Source organism: Protopterus annectens, chromosome 5.part1 (genome assembly GCF_019279795.1).
Source record: "Protopterus annectens isolate FY-2018-M chromosome 5.part1, PAN1.0, whole genome shotgun sequence".
Lineage (NCBI taxonomy): Eukaryota > Metazoa > Chordata > Ceratodontiformes > Protopteridae > Protopterus > Protopterus annectens.
The window spans coordinates 274,995,971-275,010,130 of NC_056736.1; positions in this window are offsets into that span (position 1 = coordinate 274,995,971).

Here is a 14,160-nt window from a genome sequence, read left to right on the forward strand (position 1 = left end):
AATATAATGTCTCTTCTATTTAATTTTAGATATCTCATTAATAATGTTCTTTTGTTGGCATTATTTAATCCATTTATATTAATAGATAATATATTAAAACTATCCATACTGTGTATTTTAAAAAATTCTTTTAAAAGATATAATACATTTATCTACCATATTAATTGTACACAAGACTATAATGCATTCCTCCATCACTACCTTAACATAACACATTTTTTTAATTCTTCCTTTCTACAAACTAAACCACTGAAACTCGTAAATAACAAAAGCAAGTCTACAACTATAACTGTATATATTACTAATAAAACACTGCCTACCATGTATACCAAAGTGCTTAGTTCACCTATTGAATAGACAAACTACTATACTATCTGTAAACCTATCAATACCTAAAACTTCATCAAAAAAGCTAGCCCAAAGCTACCATGACTTATAGATAATTAGTGTAATATTATGTATAAGTTAAAAATAATAAGAGACTATTAATTTAGTTACATCTTTTGCCATTTAAAACTATTCCCCATTGCTACATAAAAGTTTAAGAATCCTCCTCTATTAATCACAAACATTAAATAATCCAACAAATAGCGTACTATATACCTATTTATGTAACAGTAGCATAAATTGCCCATTAAATATTCCTAAATTATTTGCTTGTTCAACATTATAATAAATAAATCTCTAAATAAGAAGAACAAAGAGGAACCTGAAGAGATAAAGATATATGTAAATTTACAGGTAATTTTATCAAACTAAACTATTATACAAAAGGGAAAATCAACGCATATATATATATATATATATATATATATATATAGATTGTATATATATATATATATATATATATATATATATATATATATATATATATATATATGTATATATACATACACACACACACACACACATATATATATATAAATATGGGTCCTGGATGTTTGCTCATCCGAAACCCAAATGGTCGGGCATACTTATGCAAAAGTGCTTTTCACCGAAGAAGCACTTTCACGTAAGTATGCCTGTTGCCGAGGCCATACTACAGTGCGGATAAGAGAAAATTTCCTTTTCCCCACTGTAGTGTAGTCTCGGAGGGAGAATATTAAAGTAGGGGGGTATGGGGAGCACAGCCCCCCACATGGGGGTAAAACGTTAATGAAGTGTTTTTTTTTTTTTTTTTTACTTTTTGTAACACGCTTTAACAAAAGCGCTTTTTCAATAAAAGCACTTTCATTAAAGTGTGTTCGGTTGTTATGGATTCGGACGTTTGCTCATTCGAGCAAACGTCCTACATCCATACATATATATATATATATATATATATATATACACACATACACACACACACACATATATATATATATATATATATATATATATATATTCATCATGCTAAAAGGTATACACATTTATAGACCTAAGAAAAGCTCCAAATTAATTTTGAAAGTACAAGTGTCTGTGTCTCAAAATTGTGTAACAATCTTAACGTGATACATTATCAAAATATTTAAAAATCCTTTAGCTTATTAAAATAATTCTTAAAAATACGTACTTTACTGAGCTGAAAAAGAATTTCTTGCTATTTCTATGGAGTGAAAAAAAATTGTGGTCTATACTGTATTCAAAAGTTACAATGTGCTTAACTCATTTCCCATTCTCCCTTCCCAGGTTCAAACTTAATGAAAAATCTACTTTACTTTCAAACAAAATAGATGTACTGATTTAGAAATATAACACTCAAATTTCAGGTATGACTTACAAAATTAGTTATTTCAGGCAATACTGGTGAATATAACAACAGGCAATATACAAAATGCTTCAAAGTTCACATGAACAAGCTTTAAATTTCAGCTTTCCAGATATTTTCATATTTTTTTTTATGACTTTCTATGCAAATTATATGAGATCTTATACATTCATTTATCTGCCATACGGAGGTGCATTTAATACGTATCTTTCTTATAAGCAGCTTATTACTTAAATATATTTATTTGTCTTATTTGCCCACTAATATTCTACCTTATTCTATATAACTTCTATTTCTAAAATCTCCCATCAAAGGGCTATTTAATCATCATCTCTCTATTAGAGAGGGAAGTAAATACTGTGGGAAGAAATAGCCAGGGAATTGTTATGGCTAGACTTTTATAGGGCCCTAGGGCCGGTAGGTGTGTACTAGGCTAATGGCCCTAGGGCCTTTACAATCCTAGCCCATAGAAGTGCCCTGGCAATGTGCTGCCCGTCGTTAGTTCCCAGTGCCTCTATCAAGTAGAGCCACTGGAGTGATCCCTGGGGTGAACCTTCTATTTCCCATCCACTCATCAAGATTTCTTGAGTGAGGTGCTCTGCTTGACATGTATGGGAAGTCTGTTCCAGAGCGTGAGCAGTCTCTAGGTTATAAACCTGTCCCTCCAGCATGTTCTGTTGATTGTGGTAATAAGGTTGAGGTCTCTGGAGCATGTGTTGTGGAGGAATTGGGACTTCTTTAGATGTTGCATTTCTAAAAGAGCTGGGTCAGACATGGCTTTGTAAGTCAAGCAGAGATCACCTCTTAGTGGACGATATGAGACCAAGAATAGCTGGAGTTTTTTGAGTCTGTCCATGTAGGACATGTGTTTAAGGCCTAGGATCCTCTACATGAGGTACTTCTGTGGCCTCTCCAGCTGTTGCAAGTGTCTAGTGAGGTACATGCCAATTGGGCCATTATACTCTATGATTGGTCTAACGAGGAAAGAGTAGAGAGAAATTATGACCTCTTTCTTCCTGGATGCAAAACCCTTAGTAATGAGATGTGCCACATAGAAGGACTTTATGACCACAGTGGCAATGTGGTGGTCGAAGGAGCGGTTGCTGTCAACCTGTGTCCCCAGATCTCTTATATCGCCTTCAGTGTTCAATGGGCTCCCATCGATGTGGTAATTAGTGGGAACTGTGTTTTTCTCAAAGGGGATGATTGACGCATTTTTTGGCATTAAGCTTAAGGCCATGGTTTCGACACCAGTCATTGGTCTCAGTGAGGCATTTCTGTAGGATGTCTGCATCACTTGAAGAGTTAATAATGGCTCCCAGCTTGCAGTCATCTGCAAATCTGGTCAACCAGAGTCCCTCCTTGTTGGCCTGGACTTCTGAGAAGTAGATGCCAAACAGGAGAGGACTCGGGACCAATCCCTGTGGGACTCCACTCATGACTGGTCGGCAGTCTGACTTGGAGTCCACTACTTTCACACTGTGGGTTCTATCTGTGAGCCAATTTGCAACCCACCTAATGATATACGGGTTGATGCCTAGTTTGCTGAGTTTATCAATAATTCCTGAGTGAGGATAGGTATTAAAGGCCTTGGCCAGGTCGTGGTAGACTGTATGAACGGTCTTACCTTCATCCACCGCACTGGTGACTGACTCAAAGAAGTCAACCAGGCTGAGCAGGCATGATCTACTTTTCACAAAACCAAATTACATGGGATCTAGAGTTTGGAGATTCCCTATATCCTTGTTAATTAGGTCCATGATGATGTACTCCATAGCCTAACATATCAGACTCAGGCTAATGGGGCGATAAATTTCAGGGTCTGTAGTCACTCTTCCTTTATTTAGAGGGATGGCTGTAGCAGTGCGCCATTCAGTAGGGACAAAGCCTGATGTGAGGCTGTGAGTGAACAAAGCACACAGATGTGGTGCCAGTTCACTTTGTAATTCATGCAGAACACAGCCGGGGATATTGTAAGGTCCCATGGAAGCTGTATTCTTAGCCTTAGACAATGCAGCTTTAACCTGTGCTGCAGTAATACTAGGTGCCTGTATTCAGATTGGTCCTTTAGGGGGGAGAGAGAAGGGTAAAGTTGTCACTGAATCTGTCAGCCAGTCTCTTGGCTCAGTATAGGAGGTACCATTGTGCAGTAACTCTGAGTAAATCTGGGTATGGCCATGGAGATTCTTGATATAACTATAGAAGGCTTTATGGCTGTTTTAGCATCTGCCGCAATTCTACCTTCATAGCTGGCTTTGGAGGTTTTGATGAAGGATCTCAACTTTTTGTTGAGGCTAATAAGGTAATTTTTCCAGTCTTAGGATTTCACCTATTTCTGCAACAGTTTCTTACCTCTGTTGTAGAGTTTATTAATAGCAGGGGACCACCAGATCGGCTTCCCTTTTTTTGGAGGAGAGCATCTTGATTCTGTTGGGTATGGCTAGTTCCATGCATTTATGTATGTGTTCGTACAGTGCATTGGTGTAAGATTTACTGATACCACTATTTTATTAATCTTACATACTAGATATTTCATTCCTTTTGTATATGCATATTATTCATTTGAGTATTACAAGCAATCTTGACTACATATAAAAAAATTCCTGATACTTTAATCTGAATATGTGTTTTAGCCATTGGAACTGCTGTTCTGATCTAAGCTTGAAATCCTGACATTAAAATCTGATTACAGCAGCTCACAGCACATAGTAGCTTCTAATTTTCTCTGTACATTTTTCATTCTTCTTACTTGTTTTAAACTGTTCTAATGAGTAACAAACATCTAAATTTACTTTTTTCCATTAATATGCAGTTGGAGTTAATAACACTACAGCATAAACTATTAACATCCAGCAAAATGTAAGCAAATTATATGTGAGCTACAGCTCAATATAAAACATCACTATAACTTTTGTTTTACCAATTCTTCACTTCTAAGAACATGAAAAAAGATGTTAATTTGAGTAGATTTCTCACATATATAGACTGAAAAAAAAGAAGAAAGAAAAAGAAAGTTCCTTGCCGCTTTCACAAACATGAGTGATGAACTTTGACCTAGATTTTCTTCAGAATCCAGCATTCTCAAACAACTGGAACATTCTATTTATTTATTTATTTTATTTTATTTTACATTTGTTAACTGGGACAGTCCAACTGGATACAGGTCCATTTTCATCGGAGGCCCGGGGAGAAAAGCTCCACATGTGGATAGATACAGAAGAGTTAAAGTTAACAGTAGCAGTTTTACACAGTGACATATAGTTACCAGTTACAGAATTATTGAAATACATACATACTTAAAAAAACTGTGGTGGTGGTGCTGCGGTAGCATTGTCACCTTACACTAAGACGTTGTCCTGTTCGATTCTCAGCTAGAGCGTCTTCTATGTGGAGACATGCGTGAATGTTCATACCTTCGTTGAAGGTTGTGCATCAGGGCCGGCAACTCGGCACGTAAAAATCTACTGCCAATCATTAGCGGACCGAAGTTCCGCTGTGGCGACCCCTAACCGGGAAAAAGCCGAAACACACAACATGCATACTTAAAAACTTGGAGTACATACATAATTAAAAACTTTACAATATTAATTTTCTTGTTAGAACATAAACAGTTTTAGTGGTAAGGCTGAGTATGGTAGGATAGCATTCAGTAGTACGAAACATTTGAGAGTGATAGTCAATGTTTCAGACTTTTTAAGACTTTTCTACAGACAGCCAGGTAGTAAAGCGAATGGTGAGATGGTTAGTCAGGGTTGGTACAGGGGCACAGCCAGTGACTTTTTAGGTATATTTTAAGAGACATTTTAAATTGGTTTATAGAATGACTTGCTGTAAGTTTGGCAGGGAGCCAGTTCCACATTTTACCAACATAGTTGCAAAATAATGACTCAACTACTAAGTTTTTGGATTTAACAGTTTGTACCAGCATTTTGTCAGAAGAGCGGAGTGTTTTTAGGCTGCTGCATGAGGTAATTACATTTTTGAGTATGCTCGTGTTTTTGCTCTGATAGAGGACTTTGTGGGCTATTATTAATTGGTTACACTGGATTTGAGAGGGAAACTCTAGCCAGCCTGGGGATCGTAGGTTAAGACAGTGGTGGGTTCTATATGCTGAACCTGTGGCAACTCTGGCTATGTTATTGTAGCAGCTATTGAGTTTATTGAGGTCAGATTTACTCAGGTTTGTATAGATTGGGGAGGCATAAAGAAGGGTTGAAAGTAAATGTGTTCTGGCAATCACTGTCCTAGCAGCTGGGGTTAGAAATGCCTTAATCCTATATAGAAATCCTAGGTTCTTTTTGCATGTTTTAATGGTTTTGTCGATGTGAGCATCAAACTTAAGGTTATTGTCAACAATTACACCTAATAGCTTTGTATTATTTTCTGGGGAAATTATGGTGCCATTATTAGATGTTATGGTAATTGATGGGCATGTAACTTTCCGGGTGGGGGTGAAGAGTAGCAGTTTTGTTTTATTTGGATTCAGTAGAAGACACCTGCCAGTGAGCCAGTTTTCTACTTCGTTAAAAGTATTTTCGGATAAGGTCTGCAAGTCTGTTGGGGAGGTGGCGGAACAGATTAGAGTAGAGTCATCTGCATATTGAATGCAGGTTGCTGTTGGGATGACTGCATGTAGATCATTAATGAAGACAGAAAATAGGAGATGTCCTAGTATAGACCCTTGAGGAACTCCAAGTGTGACTGGCATTAGGGAGGAAAGGCTATCCTTCCATAGTACAGCTTACTGTCTGCCACTTAGATAGGGCTGAAACCAGTGTATTGCTGGGCTATCTATGGCAAGAGTTTTTAGTGTACCAAGGCGTAGTAGGTGGTTTATCACATCAAATGCCTTGGATAGGTGAAGAAAGACAGCAGAGGAGAGCGTATTATTATTTTGAATTTGATTTATTGTCTGAGAGAAGGATAGAAGGGCTGAGGTGGTACTATGGTGAGGTCTAAATCCATGCTGAGAGGGAGCTAGGAGATTGTGCAGATTGAGGTAATGTAAGACTTGCATATGGATACATTTTTTCATAATTTTTAGCCAGAGGTGCCAGAATGGCAACAGGCCGGTAATTTGCTAGATCAGTGGAATTACCCCCTTTATGGAGAGGAATTACGTGGGAAATTTTCCAGATGGAGGGGACATATGCTTCAGAGATGGTTTTGTTAATTAATATTGGGGTGGGATATGCTACTGCGTCTGCAGCCTTTTGAAGATATTTAGTGGGGAGTAGGTCTGCTGACAGGGAGGTGGGTTTCAGTTTCTTGATTAAGGATCAGATAAGTGATGTTGGTACAGGTTGAAAGTTAAAGGAGGGGTGGGTATTGGGTATGGGGTCAATTGGGTCTAGGTTATTGGGGCCTAGTTGGTTGGCAAGGGATTGTATAGTTTCCGTAAAGAATGTGTTGAAGGTGTTGGCAATAGTTTCTGGAGGTTTTTGGAGGATTGACGCAGGGGTACGGGTAATAGTGTTTCCCAGATGGAGAAGATTGTTTAAACTGAACCAGAATTTTTGTGGTCAATTTTGATGTTTCTGTTGCAGGTTACAGTAATAGTTTTTTTGTCAAGAATTCCTCTTTTGTTATCAAGATTTCTCAAGCTTTTTTAAGTGTTACTTGCTTCATAAATGACCTGTGAATGCAATGTGTTACACAGAAACAAAGAAAAGAAACTAATTAGATCTGACATTCAGTTAACCCAACAATTCACATACTAAGCAAAGTTAAACAAATAAAATAAAATTCTTAATTTAATAATTTTAAAGTTATCAATTCTATTGCTTCTAATTTAATGACATTCTCTTACAGGAAGTATTTGTTTAGTAACGTCTTCGGCTTTTCCCAGTTAGGGGTCGACACAGCGGAACTCCGGTCCGCTAATGATTGGCAGTGGATTTTTACGGTGCTGAGTTGCCAGCCCTATGCCCAACCTTCAAAGAAGGCACACCCATTCACACTCGCACCTACCTGCATGTCTTTAACGTCACTCGACCACAGGGAGGACATGCAGACTCCACACAGAAGGCGATCCAGCCGAGAATCAAATGACAGAACCTCTTCCTGTGAGGCGATAACACTAGCCACTGCACCACCGTGGCCCCTTACATGAAGTATTTGTTTAACATTTATAAATACGTTTATAAGTTTAGTTAAATGAAATATATTAACTCTTTCACTGTAAACATAGTAAAACAGTAAAACTTACCATTTACATTCCTTATCATGAAAAATGTTTTAGCTTAAAATACAATACATATATACATATGTTTTGAAGCTTAAAGTACAATATAAACCTTTTACTTAAAGGGTAAATCCATTGTTTCAAAAAATAAAGTCATGCAATCAGAGAATAAAAGTCACTTGTTTTAAGCTTTTTAATCTTAGAAGCAGTTTTCCAGGAATTCTGCTCACTCTGTCCCTAGAGAGATATAATGTTCCAATCCATTTCTTCAGTACTGTTAAGGATTTTAACTTTGTAGACAAAAGTAGATGCATCCTCTAGTTTGTCAAATATTTTAGTTCTTCCAGAAAGAAAAAAAAAATGGGTCTTTACAGGAAGCACAAAGTGGCTTTAATATTGTTCTTTTTAAGTTCCTTGATCAGTGGTAAGCAGGATTTTCTTTTACTCATCACTTTACTGGAATAATCATTGTCAAATCTGTCTACATGTTCACCTATTTTAATAGGTGGGGTAGACCCTGCTGTTTTTAATATTTAATCATTTTCTAAGCTAGACATAAATTTAGCTATAATTAAATGTGGTGATGAGTCTTCCTTCTTTGAAGGTACCCTCAGGGATCTATGTGCCCTTTCAATTCCAAAAGATAACGTTTCTGGTATATAAAGAAGTTATGTTCTTACCATAACGTTCCATGTTAGTTGTCTTCTTCTCGCCTTCTTCTTGCTGGATGGGTTCGGAGCCGACCTTGGCTCCGACTCGGCCACTCTAAAAGCTCGAGAGTTGGTTCCACCGGCTCGAGGCTCCCCTTATATCCCACAATGCTAGGCGTGAGTTACCTCAGATCTCGTTTGTAAGCTAGGCCCAGCCTATAGTAATAATCGAATAATTAGTAACAAAAGTCCACCTCTATAAAAAAAAGGAAAAAGGAAGGGTGACCTACATCCTGATCCAGGAAATATGCACAGCAGAGCATATACCTAAAGTACAGAGGTGGTAGAAAGAGAGGTCACAATCACAACTCCTCTAGGTCTGTCCAGGCCAGGGGGCAGGAGGGTGGGACGCAAGAAGAAGGCGAGAAGAAGACAACTAACATGGAACGTTATGGTAAGAACATAACTTCTTTATGTTAAGTTGTCTATCTCGCCTTCATTCTTGCTGGATGGGACCGCGTCCCTAGCACCTTGTCGGCCGTGGCCTAACGGAACAGACTCCTGAGAACAGTGGAACCAAAGTTAGCTCTATGCCTAGAAGCTAAATCCAACTTATAATGAGAAATGAAAGTGTGAGGAGTAGCCCAAGTAGCCGCTGCACAAATGGTGTCAATAGGCAGTCTGTCTTGGAAGGCTAAAGAAGTAGCCAAAGCTCTGGTGGAATGGGCCTTAGGTTTATTAGGCAGCTTTTGGTGTCTTATGTCATATACAAGGGAAATCAAAGATGTTAGCCATCTGGATAATGATACCTTTGAAACTGAAAGTCCCTTTCTGCCTTCCGCATAGGAAACAAACAGCTGGTCAGATTTCCTGAATTGTTTTGTTCTATCCAAATAGTACCTCAATTGACGATGAACATCCAGGCAGTGTAATTTTTGTTCAGACCTATTGGAATATTCTGGAAAAAAGACAGGGAGGTCAATGCTTTGATTTAGATTTGACGTCGAGACTACCTTAGGCAAAAGGACGGGTCCGCTCGTAAGGATACCCTGTCCTTATGAAACAATAGATAAGGAGGTCGACAGCTGAGTGCTTGAAGCTCTGAAACTCTTCTAGCTGAAGTAATGGCTACCAGAAAGAGAGTCTTCCATGATAGCAATTTTAAGGAACAGGAGACTGCAGGTTCGAAAGGGGGAAGAATCAAAGAAGCAAGAACTAAATTTAGGTCCCAAGGAGAAGGGGATTTCTTATAGGAGGTCTGAGAAGAAAAACTCCTTTCAAAAGGCTTTGCAAAGCTTGTGGGACATCAAGGCAGATTCAGAAATACCAACATGAAAGTTAGAAATAGCTGCCAATTGAACTTTAAGAGTAGAGGAGATGAACCTGCATGGAAGAGTTCAGCTAGAAAATCAAGGACTATTTGGATGGAAGCAGTGAAAGGATCTATGTCCCTTCCTTGAGCCCAATATGTGAAGCGTTTCCACTTACTCAAATAAATCTTCCGAAAGTGGAAGATTTATGGGAAGCTATCAAAATATCTCGAACAGAGTGAGATAATTGAGGAAGCCTGGCTAAGGTTGGAACTGGAGGAACCAAGCAGTGAGGTTCAGAGAGGGGAGGGAGCGATGTAACTGACCCGACTGATGGATCAAAAGATCTGGAACTAGGTCCAGATGCCACGGTCGCTCCAACAGAAATTGATGTAGAAAGGGGAACCACACCTGTCGAGGCCAGTAAGGAGCAATGAGGATCAATGAGGCCTTCTGAGCGATAGCTTTCTGTATCACTTGAGAGATTAGTGGGAAGGAGGAAATGCATACAGAAGTCCCGGGCCAAACTTGGACTAGAGCGTCTCTGCTGGGTTGGCCTGGTAAAGGGAATAGAGTGAAGAATTCTCTGCACTTGCTGTTTTGGGGAGTAGCAAAAAGATCGCAGCAAGGCTGACCCCACTTGAGGAAAATTTCTCTCACAACAGAGTCTTTCAGAGACCACTCGTGAGGCATGAGAATAGCTCTGCTCAACTTGTCCGCAATTTGATTGGACTTCCCGGGGATGTGCGTTGCTATCAGAAATCGCTGAGAAGAAATCGCCCATTGCCACAATCTGAGTGCTTCTCGACACAGGGGGTATGACCTGGTTCCGCCTTGTTTGTTGATGTACCACACTACAGACATATTGTCTGTCTGGATTGCAATCGTTCCCAAGGGAAGAGAGTCTTGAAGGGCTTGCAACGCTAAAAGCACTGCTCTCATCTCCAGAACATTTATGTGCAAGTGGCATTCGTTTGGTTGCCATGTGCCCTGGACCATCCTGCCCTGATAATGCCCCCCCACCCGATCAGGGAGGCATCCGTTGTCAGAGTAGCAACCGGAGGGGGTGGAACAAAGGGTCTTCCCAACAAGAGCTGAGGGGAAGACATCCACCACATGAGATGATTTCTGCACGCCTGCGTGATCATAATGGTGTGGGACATTGGAAGTTGCTGGTATGACCATTGTGTAAAGAGCATCCATTGAAGGATCCGCATGTGGAATCTGGCTAATGGAAGCAGAGGTATGGCCGCCGCCATAATTCCCAACACCTTCAGAACTAACCTGGCTTTGATTCTGTTTTTGTTGAAAAGGAGTGAGACCAGTTTGTGAATGTCTGTTACTCTCTGATGTGTTAGTCTCGCAGACATGTCTACTGTGTCTAGATTTGCGCCTATGAAAGTAATAGTACGACAAGGCGACAAAACAGACTTTTCGCAATTTATTGAAATGCCTAACTTTTGACAAATGCGAAAGGTGTAATCTCTGGCCATCAGAAGGAGATGCTTGGTGGGAGCTGTGAGGAGCCAGTCGTCCAAATATGGAAACACCTGGAATCCTTGTCGTCTCAGGTGAGGAGCTACCACTGCCATGCATTTGGTAAACACCCGGGGGGCAGTGGTGAGACCAAAGGGCAGGGCCCTGAACTGAAAATGACTGGTTCCCAGCCTGAAGCGGAGGAATCTTCTGGTGCGTCTGTTCATTTTTATGTGATAGTACGCGTCCTGGAGGTCTACAGGGCACATCCAGATTCCTTTTCCCAATAGGGAAGGATGGATTGCAGCATGACCATCCGAAATCTTGTTTTCTTGACTGATCTGTTCAAGATACTGAGATCCAAAATTGGTCTCCAGTCCCCTGTTTTCTTTGGAACTAAAAAGAACCTTGAGTAGACGGATCCTTGCTGGTCTGCTGGAACTGGCTGAATTGCTCTTTTTGCAAGCAGTTTTGAAATTTCCAAAACCGCTAGATCCCTTTGAGCGGGTGGAACATCTGGAAGGGATTTTTTTGATTGGTTTGGAATGCGAAGAAAGGGGATAGAATAGCCTTCGGAAATGACGGACTGTACCCATTTGTCTTGAGTCAGGGATAGCCAGGCTTCTGGGTACAGTGACAATCTTCCCCCGACTGCCTCCGAAGGTGGGCAGTCGGGCAACACCTCAGGGATGCTGAAAGGGCTTATCAGAGAAGGCTTCCCGATTGCCCTGGTTCTGCGGAGCCCCCCTGCCTCGAGGGCGACGTCTACCATTGTTATTCCCGCCTCTACCTCTGGCAGGAAAACGACTTTGTGCGTCAGGCGAAGTCCCTTGAGATTGTTTACGGAACCACATCTTTCCACCTTTCTGGCCTTTGGGGTAAGGCCTAGAAGGAGTAGAAAAACGGACTCCGACGGCAGAAAGAGTCTTGCCATCAGTTTCGCACCTAGTCAAGGTTTCTTTCACTTGAGGACCAAAGAGAGATGATCCATCAAACGGGGAGTTAGTGAAAGACGTCTTGAAGGGGTCCACAAAATTGCATAGCCGCATCCAGGCATGCCTACGTAAGGCCACACCTGTCCCTGCGGCCCTACTCGCTCCATCAGCCGCATAAGAAAGGAGGCGCATGGAGGAGTTGGTTATGGAGTTAAGGGTAGCCAGCTGAGTGTTCATCTTATCTTGAAAACCCGCAGCTGTAGGGTCCTTTAACATTTCACTCGCTTCTTTAATCAAGTCCCTTTGAAGACGAGTGAAATGGCACAGGTAATTCAGCGAATGCATAGTAAATGTCGCTGACGAGAACATCCGCTTCCCGTACCTGTCCATGGACCTAGATTCCTTGTTAGGTGGATGGACAGGTACTGAAGGATCAGCTAGCTCCTTCTTAGTGGCAGCAGCTACCACCATAGCATCCACAGAGACTCCTTTTGTCAAGAACTGTTTGTCTGCTGGTGCCGTTATGAATTTGGAGGGTCTCCTGGGAGTGGGGTCCACTGAATCAGGAGCCGTCCATGCCTTTTTAGCAACCACCTGCATGAGGGGGTCAAAGGGGGGGGACACCCAGGAGGTGGAAGGGCGAGAGCCAAATGCCTCAAGATACACAGATTCATCCTCCGAAGGGTTGAGGGCTGGCCAATTTCCCCTCTGTTTCAGGATCTCTAGAATGTCTGCAAAGGAGACATCTTCAGAAGGGGAACGGGGGGAACCCTCAGAATCATCTAAATCTGTGTCAGATGTGATGGACTCAGGTGAGTCAATGTATTTCCTCTTACACTTCCTCTTCCGAGGGGGCTCTTCTGCCAAATCAGGAGAGGCCTCGGAAGAGGATGAAGTCCCCACAGGGGGTTCCTGAGGAGCTGGCTCTCTGCGGTCCGGGATGAGGGAGTGAGTTGACTTGACCTGAGGCACCGTAGAGGGAGGGGCGGACAGAGCCGACTGTGGAGTAGAGCCAGGCTCTAACACACTCCGCATGACCTCGAATGCACCCCTGTCAGGCAAAGCCAGAGGTCCCCGCTCCGAGAAGCTGAGAACCTCCCTCGGCACCGACAGTGATGGCTCCGAGGCCGATGTCGGAGCCGAACTCACCAGCGCCGAAGCACCGAGAGGGAGAGGGGGGTCGGACAAGGGTCCGATGCCACTCACCCCCCCGGAGCCGACGAGGGAAGTCCGGCGCCGAGATTCTTCCAAGGAAAAAATCGGAGCCGACGACGGAGCCGAAGACAATTGTATCGGCTCCGACGCTACCACAGTCTCGGTTCTGACACGACCCGGCTCCGAGCTCAACAGAGTCGAAGGAGGAATATATTGATGGACAGGGGCAGGCATCGACTGATGAGTCGGGCTCTGAAGCATCTGGGCCAGTGCCTCGGACTTAAGAAGTCGACTCACTACCCTCTGAAGGTCATGATCCGACAGCCTCGATGACCTAGAGGAGTGAGATTTATGGCTCCGTTCAGACAGCAGAGGAGATCCTGGAGCCGAATGAACGGAGACAAGGGATGGTGACCTGGACCTCTTCCTAGTTGTCGGCTCCGAAGGTCTGGTTGGAGCCGGCACGGGAATTTCTAATACCTCGGCTCCAGCCGGAGCCGAGGGAACCACAGAAACTGTGGACTGAGACTCATCGGCTCCAGCCGGAGCCGATGTAGGCAGAGGTTTAGAAGCCTTAGGTCTCGGCTCAGTTGTTGGAGCCGAAGACCTAGATGCCTTAGAGGGCTTCCCTGAAGACACAGTAAGGGAATCCTCTGGCTTGAGTAACCCTCTTAAAATTAATTTATTTTTTCTTTCCTGCAGG